Source organism: Oncorhynchus nerka, unplaced genomic scaffold (assembly GCF_034236695.1).
Source record: "Oncorhynchus nerka isolate Pitt River unplaced genomic scaffold, Oner_Uvic_2.0 unplaced_scaffold_1793, whole genome shotgun sequence".
In the NCBI taxonomy this organism is placed as follows: domain Eukaryota; kingdom Metazoa; phylum Chordata; class Actinopteri; order Salmoniformes; family Salmonidae; genus Oncorhynchus; species Oncorhynchus nerka.
Window position 1 is genome coordinate 1 of NW_027039529.1, and position 9,254 is coordinate 9,254.

The 9,254-nt window shown below is 41.2% G+C and overlaps 2 non-coding genes across 2 annotated transcripts; both read left to right on the forward strand.

The window, feature by feature from the left end:
- Positions 1-4,292: 4,292 nt before the first annotated feature.
- trnal-cag (transfer RNA leucine (anticodon CAG)) lies at positions 4,293-4,375 on the forward strand. The gene has a single exon. It is a non-coding gene; the product is annotated as a tRNA-Leu (tRNA).
- A 276-nt stretch (positions 4,376-4,651) lies between these two features.
- Positions 4,652-4,733, forward strand: trnas-aga (transfer RNA serine (anticodon AGA)). Its single transcript has one exon. It is a non-coding gene; the product is annotated as a tRNA-Ser (tRNA).
- The last annotated feature ends 4,521 nt before the right edge of the window (positions 4,734-9,254 follow it).

Below are 9,254 nucleotides of genomic sequence, written 5' to 3' on the forward strand. Positions count from 1 at the left end.
GGGAGGACCGAGCCGCCTGGAGGATAGGGGACATAGAGAGTCAAAGGATGCAGAAAGGGAGGAGAGGAGGGTTGAGGAGGCAGAATCAGGAGATAGGTTGGAGAAGGTTTGAGCAGAGGGAAGAGATGATAGGATGGAAGAGGAGAGAGTAGCGGGGGAGAGAGAGCGAAGGTTGGGACGGCACGATACCATCCGAGTAGGGGCAGTGTGGGAAGTGTTGGATGAGAGCGAGAGGGAAAAGGATACAAGGTAGTGGTCGGAGACTTGGAGGGAGTTGCAATGAGGTTAGTGGAAGAACAGCATCTAGTAAAGATGAGGTCGAGCGTATTTCCTGCCTTGTGAGTAGGGGGAAGGTGAGAGGGTGAGGTCAAAAGAGGAGAGGAGGGAAAGAAGGAGGCAGAGAGGAATGAGTCAAAGGTAGACGGGGGAGGTTAAAGTCGCCCAGAACTGTGAGAGAGGTGAGTCAGTCCTCAGGAAAGGAGCTGACATGCATCAAGCTCATTGGATGAACTCTCCGAGGGAACCTGGAGGGCGATAAATGATAAGGATGTTAAGCTTGAAAGGGCTGGTAACTGTGACAGCATGGAATTCAAAGGAGGCGATAGACAGATGGGTAAGGGGAGAAAGAGAGAATGACCACTTGGGAGAGATGAGGATCCCGGTGCCACCACCCCGCTGACCAGAAGCTCTCGGGTGTGCGAGAACACGTGGGCAGACGAAGAGAGAGCAGTAGGAGTAGCAGTGTTGTCTGTGGTGATCCATGTTTCCGTCAGTGCCAAGAAGTCGAGGGACTGGAGGGAGGCATAGGCTGAGATGAACTCTGCCTTGTTGGCCGCAGATCGGCAGTTCCAGAGGCTACCGGAGACCTGGAACTCCACGTGGGTCGTGCGCGCTGGGACCACCAGATTAGGGTGGCCGCGCCACGCGGTGTGGAGCGTTTGTATGGTCTGTGCAGAGAGGAGAGAACAGGGATAGACAGACACATAGTTGACAGGCTACACAAGAGGCTACGCTAATGCAAAGGAGATTGGAATGACAAGTGGACTACACGTCTCGAGTGTTCAGAAAGTTAAGCTTACGTAGCAAGAATCTTATTGACTAAAATGATTAAAATGATACAGTACTGCTGAAGTAGGCTAGCTGGCAGAGGCTGCGTTGTTGACTATGTAGGCTAGCTGGCATTGGCTGCGTGTGTCGACACTACACTAATCAAGTCGTTCCGTTGAGTGTAATAGTTTCTACTGTGCTGCTATTCGGGCTAGCTGGCTAGCTAGCAGTGTTGATTACGCTACGCTAGCGCTAAAAGAACGACAATAGCTGGCTAGCTAACCTAGGAAATCGCTTCCAGACTACACAATTATCTTTGATACAAAGATCTGGCTATGTAGCTAGCTATGTAGCTAGCTACGATCAAACAAATCAAGCCGTTGTACTGTAATGAAATGAAATGAAAATGTGATACTACCTGTGGAGCGAAGCGAAATGAGACCGGATTGTTGAGTGCAGAAGTTCTGTTCGTAGATGCTAAGGCTGTTACAGCTAGCAGAGTTCCTATGTTAAGTGACGACATAAAAACTACACACTCTAAACTACACAATTATCTTGGGTACGAAGACAGCAAAGACAACTATGTAGCTAGCTAACACTACACTAACCAAGTCGTTCAGCTGAGGTAATAGCTGTGCTGCTAATCGGTAGACGGTGGACTAGCTAACGGTGGACGTTAGCTAGCTGGCTAGCTGCAGGGCAGCAGACTGCGTTAGGGGATCTATCAAATACGATAATTACGCAATTATCTATGATAATAAAGATGTTGGTGTAGCTAGCTATGTAGCTATTACCATCAAACAAATCAAGCCGTTGTACTGTAATGAAATGAAAATGTGATACTACCTGTGGAGTTAAGCGAAAGACCGGAATGTTGAGTGCAGTTCTGTCTGCACGTGCTAGCTGTTGGCTAGCTAGCAGAGTCTCCTATGTTAAGACGACATAAACTACACACTCAAATTCACACAAATTATCTTGGGTACGAAGACAGCAAAGATAACTATGTAGCTAGCTAACACTACACTAATCAAGTCGTTCAGTTGAGTGTAATAGTTAAAGGCACGGTAGACGGACTAGCTAACGGTGACGTTAGCCAGCTGGCTGCAGGGAACAGTAGACTGCGTTAGGACGACGAAATACGATAAATTACGCAATTATCTATGATACAAAGACGGCTATGTAGCTAGCTAAGAAGAAATTGCTAAGATTAGACAAATCAAACCGTTGTACTATAATGAAATGTAATACCATGGACCGAGTGCAGATGACCGCCGCATCACCCCGCATTATTTATATCAGAATGGCCATATTCTGAGGCCAGTTTGCGATTCATTCAATGACGATTTACACGATTGCGTTGAAAATACCCATTAAGCCATTTTGTTAAGATTTCAGCCATGTGGACCTGTTGTCACTCTTACCCTGATGATTGCTGATACTTACAGACACTTTCGGTCTTATCTGAGGAATTTTATCATTTATATCAGAATGGCCATATTCTGAGGCCAGTTTAGCGTTCATTCAATGACGATTTACTACTCTTTTCCGTTGAAGGCCATATTGAGGTTAAATCAATGACTGGAGTTTTCATTGATAAAACAAATGACTATTGAAAGTGCAAGTCGGTATCGTGCATAAATTTACTGGTCTCTGTGGTGATTTTAGAAGGCTGTGCCTATTTTCTACTTTACCCATACTCTTTAACCCGATTGAGGTAATGTGCTGTAGGCAGGATGGCCGAGCGGTCTAGGCGCTGCGTTCAGGCTCTCAGTCTCCCATGGAGCGTGGGTTCAAATCCACTTCTGACAGTTGTTTAGTGCCTCTCCAGGAGTCATGCTGCTTAGCAGTAATAATAAGATGATGAAATAACAATTTATAATAAACACTCTCAAATGTAAACCTTCTGGAGCTGAGCAAAGATCACAGGAAAATAAGAAAACAGCTGTACTTAATAACAAATGAATGAGGGGGAAACATTTCACTTTATTGCATTATAATGAGTTACTGAGTTACTTCATTGTCTTTCAGTTGTAAAATTATCACTTTCTGTAGACTATGCCTGGTGGCCCATTCACTGCTGACAGGCCTGTTGTCGTGGCCGAGTGGTTAAGGCGATGGACTAGAAATCCATTAGGATCTTCCTGCGCAGGTTCGAATCCTGCTGACAACGAAATGGAATTTTCTTGACCCCTCCGGAGGTTGAAGTTTCGTCGTGTTTCTTATACCAATCATATCCTCTCAGATCTCCTCAAGTACATAGGGATTAGTTGTCCATTTGGGACAGGATCCCACCTCACACCTTTACACACCTGGTTATCCATCCTTCTAGCTCTATAGGCCACAGTAGCATAGGTTACAGGTTTGTAGTCAAGCCACAGATTTCAGGTGAGATCCCATGATACACTCAACAATACAACAACACGATTCTCATGAATAACCATTAAGCCATTTGCTAAGATTTCCCCCATTTTCACATGTGGAAACCTGTTGTCACTCTTACCCTGACGGATAGCTCCAGACACTTTTTTGGTCCTATCTGAGGCATTTTTAAATTCATGTCCAAATGGCCATATTCTGAAGACACTCTTAAAGTCTGCAGGGTAATCGAACTGGCCACATCTAAAGTCAAGCCACAGGTCACAGTTGAGCTGCCTTGTTAACCCTCAAAATAAATAATAACACGATTGCGTTGAAAATACCCATTAAGCCATTTGTTAAGATTTCAGCCATGTGGACCTGTTGTCACTCTTACCCTGATGATTGTTGATATTTACAGACACTTTTTCGGTCTTATCTGAGAAATTTTATCATTTATATCAGAATGGCCATATTCAGAGGCCAGTTTGCGATTCATTCAATGACGATTTACCGATTGCGTTGAAAATACCCATTAAGCCATTTGTTAAGATTTCAGCCATGTGGACCTGTTGTCCTCTTACCCTGATGATTGTTGATATTTACGAACGCACCGGTGCGAATAAATTTTATCATTTATATCAGAATGGCCATATTCTGAGGCGGATTTAGCGTTCATTCAATGGCGATTTACTACTCTTTTCCGTTGAAGGCCATATTGAGGTTAAATCAATGACTGGAGTTTTTCATTGATAAAAACAAATGACTATTGAAAGTGCAAGTCGGTATCGTGCATAAATTTACTGGTCTCTGTGGTGATTTTAGAAGGCTGTGCCTATTTCTACTTTTACCCCATACTCTTTAACCCGATACCCAGGTAATGTGCTGTAGTCAGGATGGCCGAGCGGTCTAAGGCGCTGCGTTCAGGTCGCAGTCTCCCATGGAGGCGTGGGTTCAAATCCCACTTCTGACAGTTGTTTAGTGCCTCTCAGGAGTCATGCTGCTTAGCAGTAATAATAAGATGATGAAATAACAATTTATAATAAACACTCTCAAATGTAAACCTTCTGGAGCTGAGCAAAGATCAAGGAAAATAAGAAAACAGCTGTACTTAATAACAAATGAATGAGGGGAACATTTCACTTTATTGCATTATAATGAGTTACTGAGTTACTTCATTGTCTTTCAGTTGTAAAATTATCACTTTCTGTAGACTATGCCTGGTGGCCCATTCACTGCTGACAGGCCTGTTGTCGTGGCCGAGTGGTTAAGGCGATGGACTAGAAATCCATTAGGATCTTCCTGCGCAGGTTCGAATCCTGCCGACAACGAAATGGAATTTTCTTGACCCCTCCGGAGGTTGAAGTTTGATCGTGTTTCTTATACCAATCATATCCTCTCAGATCTCCACAAGTACATAGGGATTAGTTGTCCATTTGGGACAGGATCCCACCTCACACCTTTACACACCTGGTTATCCATCCTTCTAGCTCTATAGGCCACAGTAGCATAGGTTACAGGTTTGTAGTCAAGCCACAGATTTCAGGTGAGATCCCATGATACACTCAAATACAACACGATTCTCATGAATAAACCATTAAGCCATTTGCTAAGATTTCCTCTACTTTCACATGTGTTCCGTTGTCACTTCTATCTCTGACGGATAGCTCCAGACACTTTTTTGGTCCCATTCTGAGGTATTTTTAAATTCATGTCCAAATGGCCATATTCTGAAGACACTCTTAAAGTCTGCAGGGTAATCGGACTGGCCACATCTAAGTCAAACCACAGGTCACAGTTGAGCTAAACATTTATAATTGATTTGTTGATTATGTGTCTATTCATATGATAATCTGATAAACCTCTATAAAAGGTTAGTCAAGTTCGTTTATACTTTCATTTTTTATGATTAACCTCATAGTCCGACCAAACCCGTATGCGGTAGCGTAACTACAGCCTCAAGCTCATTAACAACATAAATGAAATAGAGAAATAAATATACACATTCTCAAAGCTTATCCTTTTCTTAACAATCCTGTCGTCTCAGATTTTCAAAATATGCTTTAGAACCAGAGAAAATCACTAATTTGTGTAAGAGTGGTGATAGCTAGCTTAGCATTAGCGTTAGCATTTAGCACGCAACATATTCACAAAAACCAGCCAAGGAATCAAATAAAATAATTTACCTTTGAAGAACTTCAGATGTTTCAATGAGGAGACTCTCAGTTACATAGCAGATGTCCAGTTTTTCCTGAAAGATTCTTGTGTAGGACACATCGTTCCCTTTTGTTACTATGCATATGGCTACCGAAACTAACCGAAAATTCAGTCACCTACATGTCGAACTTTTTCCGAATTAACTCCATAATATCGACTGAAACATGGAAAACGTTGTTTGAATCAATCCTGAAGGTGGTTTGTCATATTTCTCTCCATTGAAAGCACCGTCCTTGTAGCCTGGTTTGTTCTGAGATTTGAATGGAAAAATACCGGGACCTGACTTTTGCGCACCGATTGCCACGCAGACACCAAGCGGGACACCTGGTAAATGTAGTCCCTTATGGTCAATCTTCCAATGATATCCCTACAAATACGTCACAATGCTGCAAAGACCTTGGGAAACAAGAGAAAGAGTCCGTTCATTCCTGTCGCATTCACAGCCATATAAGGCGATCATGGAAAACGTAGCCTCAGAAATCCTGTGCATTTCCTGGTCGGTCATACATCTTGGTTTTGCCCGAAGCATTTGTTCTAAGGGACTCACAGTGAAAATCTTTGCATTTCTGGAAACGTAAGACTGTCTTCTTTCCAAAACTATCAATTCCAAGCATATTCGAGCATCTTTTCGTGACAAAATATTGCGCTTAAAACGGGCACGTCTTTTTATCCAAAAATGAAATACTGCCCCTAGAGTCTTAACAGGTTAAATAAAACTAGATGTAGAATTGAATGTATAATATTTGATCAAAGGGAGGATTGTTAGAGGAAATTATAGTTTAGATGATTTAATTATGTATACATTAATGATTAGAACCATTTTATTCTAATACTATTATGTTATGGTATGAAAATGGTATTGGTATTGCTGGTTAAAATGGTATTGGTTAAGCTGTTACTGAAAATGTAAGCAGAATGAATTAATTGTCTGGGCCTCTTGGAAAGTTAACGGGGGAGCAGGCTATGGTTTGCCCGACAGATAAGAAATGTCTGGGAAACGTTCCAGGCCTGATGAACAATGGGCTCTTGTGAGAATCGGAGAGAGGGGGGATAAACTGATGATGTCATGTTCAGTTTATAACCTGTGGAAAAATGTGTATGCTTCAGTACTCTCTGGAATTAAACGCTCTTTACCTGGCTTTTAAGACTGGTCTCAATTTACTTCATGCATAATTAATGAACTTACAATTCATTAATGAATTAGAAATGAGTGCTAATTGATTTTGGCAATTAAAGCATAAAGGAATTTAGAATTCCTCTATCAGTTTGTTATTTTTCCTTTCTATTGAAAACGGTATTGTCCGGTATAAATATTATTGACTATAAAGACAATAAACAACCTGAGGATTAATTATAAACATTGTTTGCCATGTTTCAACAAACTTTACCGGTACTTTTAGTATGTATTCGTCTACCTGTTGTGACCGCCTTGGAGCCATTGGATTACTGAACAAAAGTTCATCTTTAAGCTGATGTATAACACTTGTATATTTTATGAATGCTTATTATGTGTATTTCTGTACTTTGAATTTGGCGCTCTGCAATTTCACCGGATGTTGGCCAGGTGGGACACTAGCGTCCCACATACCCTAGAGAGGTTAACTTTATTCAGTGTATTGAATCCTATTTAATACCCTTTTCCTTCTAATTCAGTTATTTATAATATCTGTACCTTATCTATTTTTATTTATTCCTTTATATTATCCTATCCGATTGTTACTTATTGCTTTATTCCTAATTTATTCTATCTATTCTCAGCACTAGAATCCCCTAGTTCAATGAGTTTCTCCCAACCCACTCTCTCTTCCTAGTTGCTGTGACCTTACATTCCTGTCCTTCCCTTCAGGCTATGTCTCCCTAGGGATTCTGTTGCTACAGAGTGCTTGATCGCTCCCTGTTTTCTCCTATCGTCCTTCACGATGCTTTAATTGTCTTCTAGCAAATGCCATTATGAACTATGCCACAATACTATTCTCTATGTATTCGTTGCCCTATTTATTCTAAATAGCCTGGGTTTATTTCAACCATATAGTATAGCTTATGCCTGTCTGTTTTATCTCTCCACTACACACACGGGTATATACTACATGGGTCTTGTTTAGGTTTTATTTAACCATTTCTATGCATTCCAGAATAGTTACAGTATCTAATACACTATTATGCCAATGTCCTATCTTTACATAGTTATTTTTAATCAATACCTATTGATTCTATTCCCTCTTCCCAGTGAGCGCTAGATGTGCCCTTCTCAAATTACGCTCAATTAACTGTCACAGAGAGGCTTGCGTAATCCTTCACTAGACCAGTGACACACACAATGTTCTTTCTTATTTAACTGCAGTCTTAGCTTACTCTGATACACTTCCGCTACACAGAGAAGCTTATGCTTATTAAGGCTTTTATTCACACTCATTCAAGCTTTTATTCACATTTACTCATACACATACTATGTTTGACCCAAAACGACCTATAGTTTTTAGCCTAGACTGATACAATTCCGCAAACACAGGAAGAAGTTATTCTGTAGGATTTTGTGGTATGATGGGAATTCTGCCGAATCGGGTCCAGTCCCATCATTCCCTATTCACCCGCCTAGTGCAGTCCTCTGTTCGTCAGAGCGGTAAAGTGACCTACTAATTAAAAATCCCTGTTTAGCCAGACGGAGCATTTTATTTGCAGGATTTATTTTCCAGTTGAACATCGCAAAATCGGGTCAACGTCCCACTGCGCCCTATCTATTCACCTAAGCGGACACCCGTCTTGGGGAGGTATCGTGAATAATCTACCCAGAGCAGATCTTTTTCTTAATTGTTAAAAGTGGTATTGTATGTTTTTATTTGATTTGTGTTGACAATATATCCAGGTAGCCGCAGCCCCACACCAGGCCAGGCAGTCTAGCCAAAGAGAGCAAACAAACGCACCATTCAGACCACACAAGGTCCCCGGATGAATGCTCCGGTGAGAGGGGCAACCTGAACTCATTCATTTAAATGACTAAAGCCAAATCAAACTGTAGAAATGGATATTGAACCTACATTTATAGTCTCTTCAGTCTTTCCAGTTTTGCTTATAGTCGTGAAACAAAAATCTAGACAGTGTAGGTGAAAAACTCATGACCATTGTTGATTTTCAGTATCCAGACTGTTCTCCCAGACATATTGAGACAGATAAAAGGCTGAGCTCAGGTGAATGGACAAAGAGCTGGATAAACAAACATTGGACATATACAAAACAGGACGTTAGCAGAATCCTGGGTGTACAGACTGGGTCAACATGGAGTTAATCACTAGACATGTTAAAAACAGAACATAGCCAGAAAATGAGTACTTTAGTTAATAAATATAGGCACCAAAGCCATGTATCTGTAATAAGAACCTATGTTTGTACTAATCAAGTATTATTAGAAAAGCACTTATACTAGGAAAGTATATATGCAATAAATGTATTATTTTCTGTATTAACACTACAGCGCTGTCACCAATTTAATCTAAACTGAAGCAGATGTGGGTGTTATTAACAAGCAAGAATTGGGACAGGAAGAAAATATTGGCGTAAGGCCAAGGGGAGTTAACCATCTCCATAGATGGGAGTGACTGTGTGTGTTATCTGAAGATGGAAACCTATAAAGCCAGAGG